This window comes from Oncorhynchus keta, chromosome 36 (assembly GCF_023373465.1).
Source record: "Oncorhynchus keta strain PuntledgeMale-10-30-2019 chromosome 36, Oket_V2, whole genome shotgun sequence".
Taxonomy (NCBI): Eukaryota; Metazoa; Chordata; class Actinopteri; order Salmoniformes; family Salmonidae; genus Oncorhynchus; species Oncorhynchus keta.
The window spans coordinates 28,181,401-28,190,193 of NC_068456.1; the positions used below are offsets into that span (position 1 = coordinate 28,181,401).

At 45.4% G+C, this 8,793-nt stretch overlaps 1 protein-coding gene across 3 annotated transcripts in view; it reads left to right on the top strand.

Moving 5' to 3' along the window:
- LOC118380482 (methylcytosine dioxygenase tet3-A-like) overlaps window positions 1-8,793 on the top strand; it is a 115,416-nt gene that overhangs the window by 22,371 nt on the left and 84,252 nt on the right. The window contains exon 1 of one of the 3 annotated variants that reach the window (XM_052498762.1): window positions 722-1,729. The exons of the other annotated variants lie outside the window; for them this stretch is intronic. The gene's annotated coding sequence lies outside the window, so the exon portion shown is untranslated. Of the gene's footprint in view, window positions 1-721; window positions 1,730-8,793 lie in introns of those variants that run through there. 3 annotated transcript variants of the gene reach the window in all.

Genomic DNA, 8,793 nt, shown 5'->3' on the forward strand with positions numbered 1-8,793 from the left:
GAGCAGGACTGGGACTGGAGGCTAGGGGGGCAGTGGAGCAGGACTGGGACTCTGGAGGCTAGAGGGAACAGGACGGGGCCTCTGAAGACTAGAGGGAACAGGACTGGGACTGGAGGCTAGAGGGGGCAGTGGAGCAGGACTGGCACTCTGGAGGCTAGAGGGAACAGGACTGGGCCTCTGAAGGCTAGAGGGAACAGAACTGGGCCTCTGGAGACTAGAGGGAACAGGACTGGGCCTCTGGAGGCTAGAGGGAACAGGACTGGGCCTCTGAAGACTAGAGGGAACAGGACTGGGCCTCTGAAGACTAGAGGGAACAGGACTGGGCCTCTGGAGACTAGAGGGAACAGGACGGGGCCTCTGGAGGCTCGAGGGAGCAAGGCCTCTGAAGCCTAGAGGGAACAGGACTGGGCCTCTGGAGGCTAGAGGGAGCAGGACTGGGCCTCTGGAGGCTAGAGGGAGCAGGACTGGGCCTCTGAAGACTAGAGGGAACAGGACTGGGCCTCTGGAGGCTAGAGGGAACAGGACTGGGCCTCTGGAGGCTAGAGGGAGCAGGACTGGGCCTCTGGAGGCTAGAGGGAGCAGGACTGGGCCTGTGGAGGCTAGAGGGAACAGTACTGGGACTGGAGGCTTAGGGGGGGCAGTGGAGCAGGACTGGGACTGGAGGCTAGAGGGGGCAATGGAGCAGGACTGGGACTGGAGGCAGGACTGGGACTCTAAGGGGGCAGTGGAGCAGGACTGGGACTCTGGAGGCTAAAGGGGGCAGTGGAGCAGGACTGGGACTCTGGAGGCTAAAGGGGGCAGTGGAGCAGGACTGGGACTCTGGAGGCAAGAGGGGGCATTGGTCGCTCTTTATCTGGCAAGATTAGTTTACTGATGAGTAGTAGTGACTCTTAAGTTCTGGGTGAGACAACAGAGCAGTGCAGGCAGGAATGTAGTGGATGGTAAGCACCGTTTACTCACCTTTTTATTTTGTTCATGACGGTTTACCCACTTATTATTGCGTTCCCAGTGTTGATCAACACTCAGAACACTAATATTCTTGATCTGAGTTCTAATCGCCCCTGCCTCTCTGCGAACGAGTGGAATCATGATTTAGGTATGCTCGTTATGTTCGCATGCTAACTTGCTGGCTAGTAGGATGAAGTTAGAAGCTGAAGTTAAATGGATCCTGACCTCAGCAGGAGCAGTTGACTGAAATGAATTAAACTAGCTATAATCTTAACAAAAGATGGGCTACTATAAGTTCCCATAACAAAATAACTTTGCTTTATAAAGAGAGAGAAACCAATCAAAAAGGTTAGTAGTACAGTGGTTCCCAAACTTGGGGTCGGGGACCCTTGTGAGGTCCCCTGAAATTGAAATAGGGTCCCCAGAGAGAATCCTCAATCTTATTGAACATATTAATAACTTGTTTCTCTTTAAATGGGTATAGAAAACAACATTTTAGAGTCAACAGAGGCCTTTTACACTGTTAGAATGCACTTTCATGTCAATATGTGTTGGGACAGCCAGTGGGACTTCAAATTGAGTGAAATACAAAGACAATTTAAATATAAAGACAATTTAATATTATTGTCATGTATATAAAATATCTATTTTTAAAACTGCTTTACAGAGAGTAGTGAGACAGATAGTGGTGTGGCAGACAGTGTGAGGCCGAGGCAGGCTGCAATGCAGGAGGCTGAGGAAACACACGGCATCTGAGAGAGGAACCAAGCAGAGAGAGAAGGTTAGTAGTATAGTGGTTCCCAAACTTGGGGTCCCCTGAGAGAATCTGTAATCTTATCAAACACATCAATAACTTGTTTCTCTTCAAATGGGTATAGAAAACAAGATTTTAGAGTCAACTAAGGGCCTTTTACACTGGTGCACTTTAGCAGCTAACAATACAGAAAACGGAATTGCAATGCAGCTCACATGAGATACCAGGAACGTGATTAAAAAGATGTTTCTGGACTTTTCTAGTGTCCAGTCCAAATTAACATCCCCACAGCATGATGCTGCCACCACCATGCTTCACCGTAGGGATGGTGCCAGGTTTCCTCTAGACGTGACGCTTGGCATTTAGGCCAAAGTGTTCAATCTTGGTTTCATCAGACCAGAGAATCTTGTTTCTCATGGTTTGAGTCCTTTAGGTGCCTTTTGGCAAACTCCAAGCGGTTTGTCATGTGCCTTTTTACTGAGGGGAGGCTTCCGTCTGGCTACTCTACCATAAAGGCCTCATTGGCTTGGTTTTTGCTCTGACATGCACTGTCAGCTGTGAGACCTTATATAGAAATCCTGTCCAATCAATTGAATTTACCACAGGTGGACTAAAATCAAGTTGTGGAAACTTCTCAAGGATGGTCAATGGGATGTGTGTATCCTAGGGGCGGCAGGTAGCCTAGTGGTTAGATCATTGAACTAGTAACAGAAAGGTTGCAAGATCGAATACCCGAGCTGACAAGGTAAAAATCTGTTGTTCTGCCCCTGAACAAGGCAGTTAACCCACTGTTCCTAGGCCATCATTGAAAATAAGAATTTGTTCTTAACTGACTTGCCTCGTTAAATAAAGGTAATAAAAATGTTTACAAAAAAACGAAAACAGGAGCTCAATTGTGAGTCTCATAGCCAACGGTCTGAATACCTATGTAAATAAGGGTGTTTCTGTTTTTTGCAAAAAAATCTAAAACCTGTTTTGTCTATATCATTATGGGGTATTGTGTGTAGATTTTAGAATATGCTGTAACGTAAAAAATGTGTAAAAGGTCATGGGGTCTGAATACTTTCCGTAGGCACTGTATTTGTGCCTGTGTGAGTAAATGAAAGAAAATCCAACAGCTTCAAACCGCTCTTCGTTCTCTGAATACACAGTGCCAATATGCTGGTCTGACTGGTCTGTGGAGTAGGATCAATAGGCTGGTCTGACTGGTCTGTGGAGTAGGATCAATAGGCTGGTCTGACTGGTCTGTGGAGTAGGATCAATAGGCTGGTCTGACTGGTCTGTGGAGTAGGATCAATAGGCTGGTCTGACTGGTCTGTGGAGTAGGATCAATAGGCTGGTCTGACTGGTCTGTGGAGTAGGATCAATAGGCTGGTCTGACTGGTCTGTGGAGTAGGATCAATAGGCTGGTCTGACTGGTCTGTGGAGTAGGATCAATATGCTGGTCTGACTGGTCTGTGGAGTAGGATCAATAGGCTGGTCTGACTGGTCTGTGGAGTAGGATCAATAGGCTGGTCTGACTGGTCTGTGGAGTAGGATCAATAGGCTGGTCTGACTGGTCTGTGGAGTAGGATCAATAGGCTGGTCTGACTGGTCTGTGGAGTAGGATCAATAGGCTGGTCTGACTGGTCTGTGGAGTAGGATCAATAGGCTGGTCTGACTGGTCTGTGGAGTAGGATCAATAGGCTGGTCTGACTGGTCTGTGGAGTAGGATCAATATGCTGGTCTGACTGGTCTAGGATCAATAGGCTGGTCTGACTGGTCTGTGGAGTAGGATCAATAGGCTGGTCTGACTGGTCTAGGATCAATAGGCTGGTCTGACTGGAGTAGGATCAATAGGCTGGTCTGACTGGTTTGTGGAGTAGGATCAATAGGCTGGTCTGACTGGTCTGTGGAGTAGGATCAATAGGCTGGTCTGACTGGTCTGTGGAGTGGTAGGCATGGCGCACGCCAGGGTATGCGTAGAATGTATGCACACATGACTGTAAGTCGCTTTGGATAAAAGCGTCAGCTAAATGGCATATATTATTATTATATTATTATAGGATCAATAGGCTGGTCTGACTGGTCTAGGATCAATATGCTGGTCTGACTGGTTTGTGGAGTAGGATCAATAGGCTGGTCTGACTGGTCTGTGGAGTAGGATCAATAGGCTGGTCTGACTGGTCTGTGGAGTAGGATCAATAGGCTGGTCTGACTGGTCTGTGGAGTAGGATCAATAGGCTGGTCTGACTGGTCTGTGGAGTAGGATCAATAGGCTGGTCTGACTGGTCTGTGGAGTAGGATCAATAGGCTGGTCTGACTGGTTTGTGGAGTAGGATCAATAGGCTGGTCTGACTGGTCTGTGGAGTAGGATCAATAGGCTGGTCTGACTGGTCTGTGGAGTATGATCAATAGGCTGGTCTGACTGGTTTGTGGAGTAGGATCAATAGGCTGGTCTGACTGGTCTGTGGAGTAGGATCAATAGGCTGGTCTGACTGGTCTGTGGAGTAGGATCAATAGGCTGGTCTGACTGGTCTGTGGAGTAGGATCAATAGGCTGGTCTGACTGGTCTGTGGAGTAGGATCAATAGGCTGGTCTGACTGGTTTGTGGAGTAGGATCAATAGGCTGGTCTGACTGGTCTGTGGAGTAGGATCAATAGACTGGTCTGACTGGTCTGTGGAGTAGGATCAATAGGCTGGTCTGACTGGTTTGTGGAGTAGGATCAATAGGCTGGTCTGACTGGTCTGTGGAGTAGGATCAATAGGCTGGTCTGACTGGTCTGGAGTATGATCAATAGGCTGGTCTGACTGGTTTGTGGAGTAGGATCAATAGGCTGGTCTGACTGGTCTGTGGAGTAGGATCAATAGGCTGGTCTGACTGGTCTGTGGAGTCGGATCAATAGGCTGGTCTGACTGGTCTGTGGAGTAGGATCAATAGGCTGGTCTGACTGGTCTGTGGAGTAGGATCAATAGGCTGGTCTGACTGGTCTGTGGAGTAGGATCAATAGGCTGGTCTTGGAGTGTGAGTACAGTTACATTTCTGTATGTGTGTGTGTTTGTGTGTGGGAGAGAGAGGAAGAGGGATGGGATTATGTTGGACAGAGATTTTTAAACATCGTTTGGAATGTAGGTCAGTGTTCTGTTACGTCTGTGTGTGTGTGTGTGTGTGTGTGTGTGTGTGTGTGTGTGTGTGTGTGTGTGTGTGTGTGTGTGTGTGTGTGTGTGTGTGTGTGTGTGTGTGTGTGTGTGTGTGTGTGTGTGTGTGTGTGTGTGTGTGTGAGCGAGCGAGCGAGCGGGTTGGGTGAGTGAGTGGTGGTGAGTGGTGAGTGAGTGGTGAGTGAGTGAGTGAGTGAGTGAGTGAGTGAGTGTAAATAGCTGAATGTCACTGGGCAGACTAGTCTTGATAATCCAGCCTCCACACCCAGGTAATGAAAGGCCAGTATCACCGTCCCAACTGTCAAACATGTACAGATGTAGGATCTTAAATTGTTCACCCTGTAGCAGGACAACTTTCCTGCAATGCGGGAAATGTACAACTTGTAGTGTATTTATAGGTAAAAATAAAATAAAATGTACACTTTGACATTTCTGACTTGATCAACCCCTACAAAAATGTCCATTAATTATACTCCACATAATAATTCACATTTCCTTTTGCTGCAGGATTATTTACCTGCTGTAGCAAACAGGCTCAAATTTAGATCAAACATCTGTAGCCTTATAATGGCATGTCAAAATGGTAGATTTGAAAGTAATATTTTTTCTGTTCAACAGCAATTGCATAGTAATGTCAAATCATAAAAACACACTATTAACTTGTTGTAATTTGCTTAGGGTTTAGTGGTCTGCACAGTACTGTGGAATTTTGCATTTCTATGGTCAATTAATTTCAACAATAATAAACTCAGCAAAAAAAGAAACAGCCCTTTTTCAGGACCCCGTCTTTCAAAGAAAATTCGTAAAAATCCAAATAACTTCACATCTTCATTGTAAAGGGTTTAAACACTGTTTCCCATGCTTGTTCAATGAACCATAAACAATTAATGAACATGCACCTGTGGAACGGTCGTTAAGACGCTTAGACGGTAGGAAATTAAGGTTACAGTTATGAAAACTTAAGACACTAAAGAGGCCTTTCTACTGACTCTGAAAAACACCAAGAGAAAGATCCCCGGGGTCCCTGCTCATCTGTGTGAACGTGCCTTAGGCATGCTGCAAGGAGGCATGAGGACTGCAGGTGTGGCCAGGGCAATAAATTGCAATATCCGTACTGTGAGACGTCTTAAGACAGCGCTACAGGGAGACAGGACGGACAGCTGATCATCCTTGCAGTGGCAGACCACGTGTAATAAAACATGCACAGGATCGGTACATGCGAACATAACACCTGCGGGACAGGTACAGGATGGCAACAATAACAGCCCGAGTTACACCAGGAACGCACAATTCCTCCATCAGTGGTCAGACTGTCCACAATAGGCTAAGAGAGGCTGGACTGAGGACTTGTAGGCCTGTTGTAATGCAGGTCCTCACCAGACATCACCTGCAACAACATCGCTTATGGGCACAAACCCACCGTCGCTGGACCAGACAGGACTGGCAAAAAGTGTTCTTTGCTGAAGAGTTGCGGTTTTGTCTCATCATGGGTGATGGTTGAATTAGCGTTTATAGTCAAAGGAATGAGCGTTACACCGAGGCCTGTACTCTGGAGCGGGATCAATTTGGAGGTGGAGAGTCCATCATGGTCTGGGGCGGTGTGTCACAGCATCATCGGACTGAGCTTGGTGTCATTGCAGGCAATCTCAACGCTGTGAGTTACAAGGAAGACATCCTCCTACCTCATGTGGTACCCTTCCTGCAGGCTCATCCCGACATGACCCTCGAGCATGACAATGCCACCAGCCATACTGCTCGTTCTGTGTGTGATTTCCTGCAAGACAGGAATGTCAGTGTCCTGCCATGGTTAGCGAAGTGCCCGGATCTCAATCCCATTGAGCACGTCTGGGAACTGTTGGATCGGAGGGTGAGGGCTAAGGCCATTCCCCCCATAAATGTCCAGGGAACTTGCAGGTTTCTTGGTGGAAGAGTGGGGTAACATCTCGCAGCAAGAACTGGCAAATCTGGTGCAGTCCATGAGGAGGAGATGCACTGCAGTACTTAACGCAGCTGGTGGCCACACCAGATACTGACTGTTACTTTTGACTTTTTGACTCCCCCCCCTTTGTTCAGACACATTATTACATTTCTGTTTGTCACATGTCTGTGGAACTTGTTCAGTTTATGTCTCAGTTGTTGAATCTTGTTATGCTCATACAAATATTTACACATGTTAAGTTTGCTGGACATTAAGACAGTTGACAGTGAGAGGACCTTTCTTTTTTTGCTGAGTTTAGAATGTTGTAAGATATGTAGACCTGCTATGTGTTTTTTAAAGCACTGACAATGCTTTGCTTGAATCATTAGTAGTAACAGCTAGTAGTAACAGCTAGTAGTAACAGCTAGTAGTAACAGCTAGTAGTAACAGCTAGCAGTAACAGCTAGTAGTAACAGCTAGTAGTAACAGCTTGTAGTAACAGCTAGTAGTAACGGCAGCAGTAGTAACAGCTAATAGTAACAGCTAGTAGTAACAGCTAATAGTAACAGCTAGTAGTAACAGCTAATAGTAACAGCTAGTAGTAACAGCTAATAGTAACAGCTAGTAGTAACAGCTAATAGTAACAGCTAGTAGTAACAGCTAGTAGTAACAGCTAGTAGTAAACACCTAATAGTAACAGCTAGCAGTAACAGCTAGTAGTAACACTGAATAGTAACAGCTAGTAGTAACACCTAATAGTAACAGCTAGTAGTAACAGCTAGCAGTAACAGCTAGCAGTAACAGCTAGTAGTAACAGCTAGTAGTAACACTGAATAGTAACAGCTAGTAGTAGTAACACCTAATAGTAACAGCTAGCAGTAACAGCTAGTAGTAACAACTAATAGTAACAGCTAGTAGTAACAGCTAGTAGTAACAGCTAGTAGTAACACTGAATAGTAACAGCTAGTAGTAACAGCTAGTAGTAACAGCTAGCAGGAACAGCTAGTAGTAACAGCTAACAGTAACAGCATCAGTAGTAACAGCTAGCAGTAACCGCAGCAGTAATAACAGCTAGGAGTGACACCTAATAGTAACAGCTAACAGTAACAGCATCAGTAGTAACAGCTAGCAGTAACCGCAGCAGTAATAACAGCTAGGAGTGACACCTAATAGTAACAGCTAGTATTAACACATAGTAGTAACAGCTAGTAGTAACAGCAGCAGTAGTAACAGCTAGTAGTAACACCTAATAGTAACAGCTAGTAGTAACAGCTAGCAGTAACAGCTAGCAGTAACAGCTAGTAGTAACAGCTAGTAGTAACACTGAATAGTAACAGCTAGTAGTAACACTTAGTAGTAACAGCTAGTAGTAGTAACACCTAATAGTAACCGCTAGCAGTAACAGCTAGTAGTAACAACTAATAGTAACAGCTAGTAGTAACAGCTAGTAGTAACACTGAATAGTAACAGCTAGTAGTAACAGCTAGTAGTAACAGCTAGCAGGAACAGCTAGTAGTAACAGCTAACAGTAACAGCATCAGTAGTAACAGCTAGCAGTAACCGCAGCAGTAATAACAGCTAGGAGTGACACCTAATAGTAACAGCTAGTATTAACACATAGTAGTAACAGCTAGTAGTAACAGCAGCAGTAGTAACAGCTAGTAGTAACAGCTAGCAGTAACAGCAGCAGTAGTAACAGCTAGTAGTAACAGCTAGTAGTGACACCTAATAGTAACAGCTAGTAGTAACACATAGTAGTAACACATAGTAGTAACAGCTAGTAGTAACACATAGTAGTAACACATAGTAGTAACAGCTAGTAGTAACACATAGTAGTAACAGCTAGTAGTAACACATAGTAGTAACAGCTAGTAGTAACAGCTAGTAGTGACACCTAGTAGTAACACTACATGGGGAAGACAGGCTCATAGTAATGGCTGGAACGGAATGAATTGAATGGTCTCAAACACATCAAACACTTGGTTTAAATGTGTTTGATACCATTCCATTCACTCCAATCCATCCATTATTATGA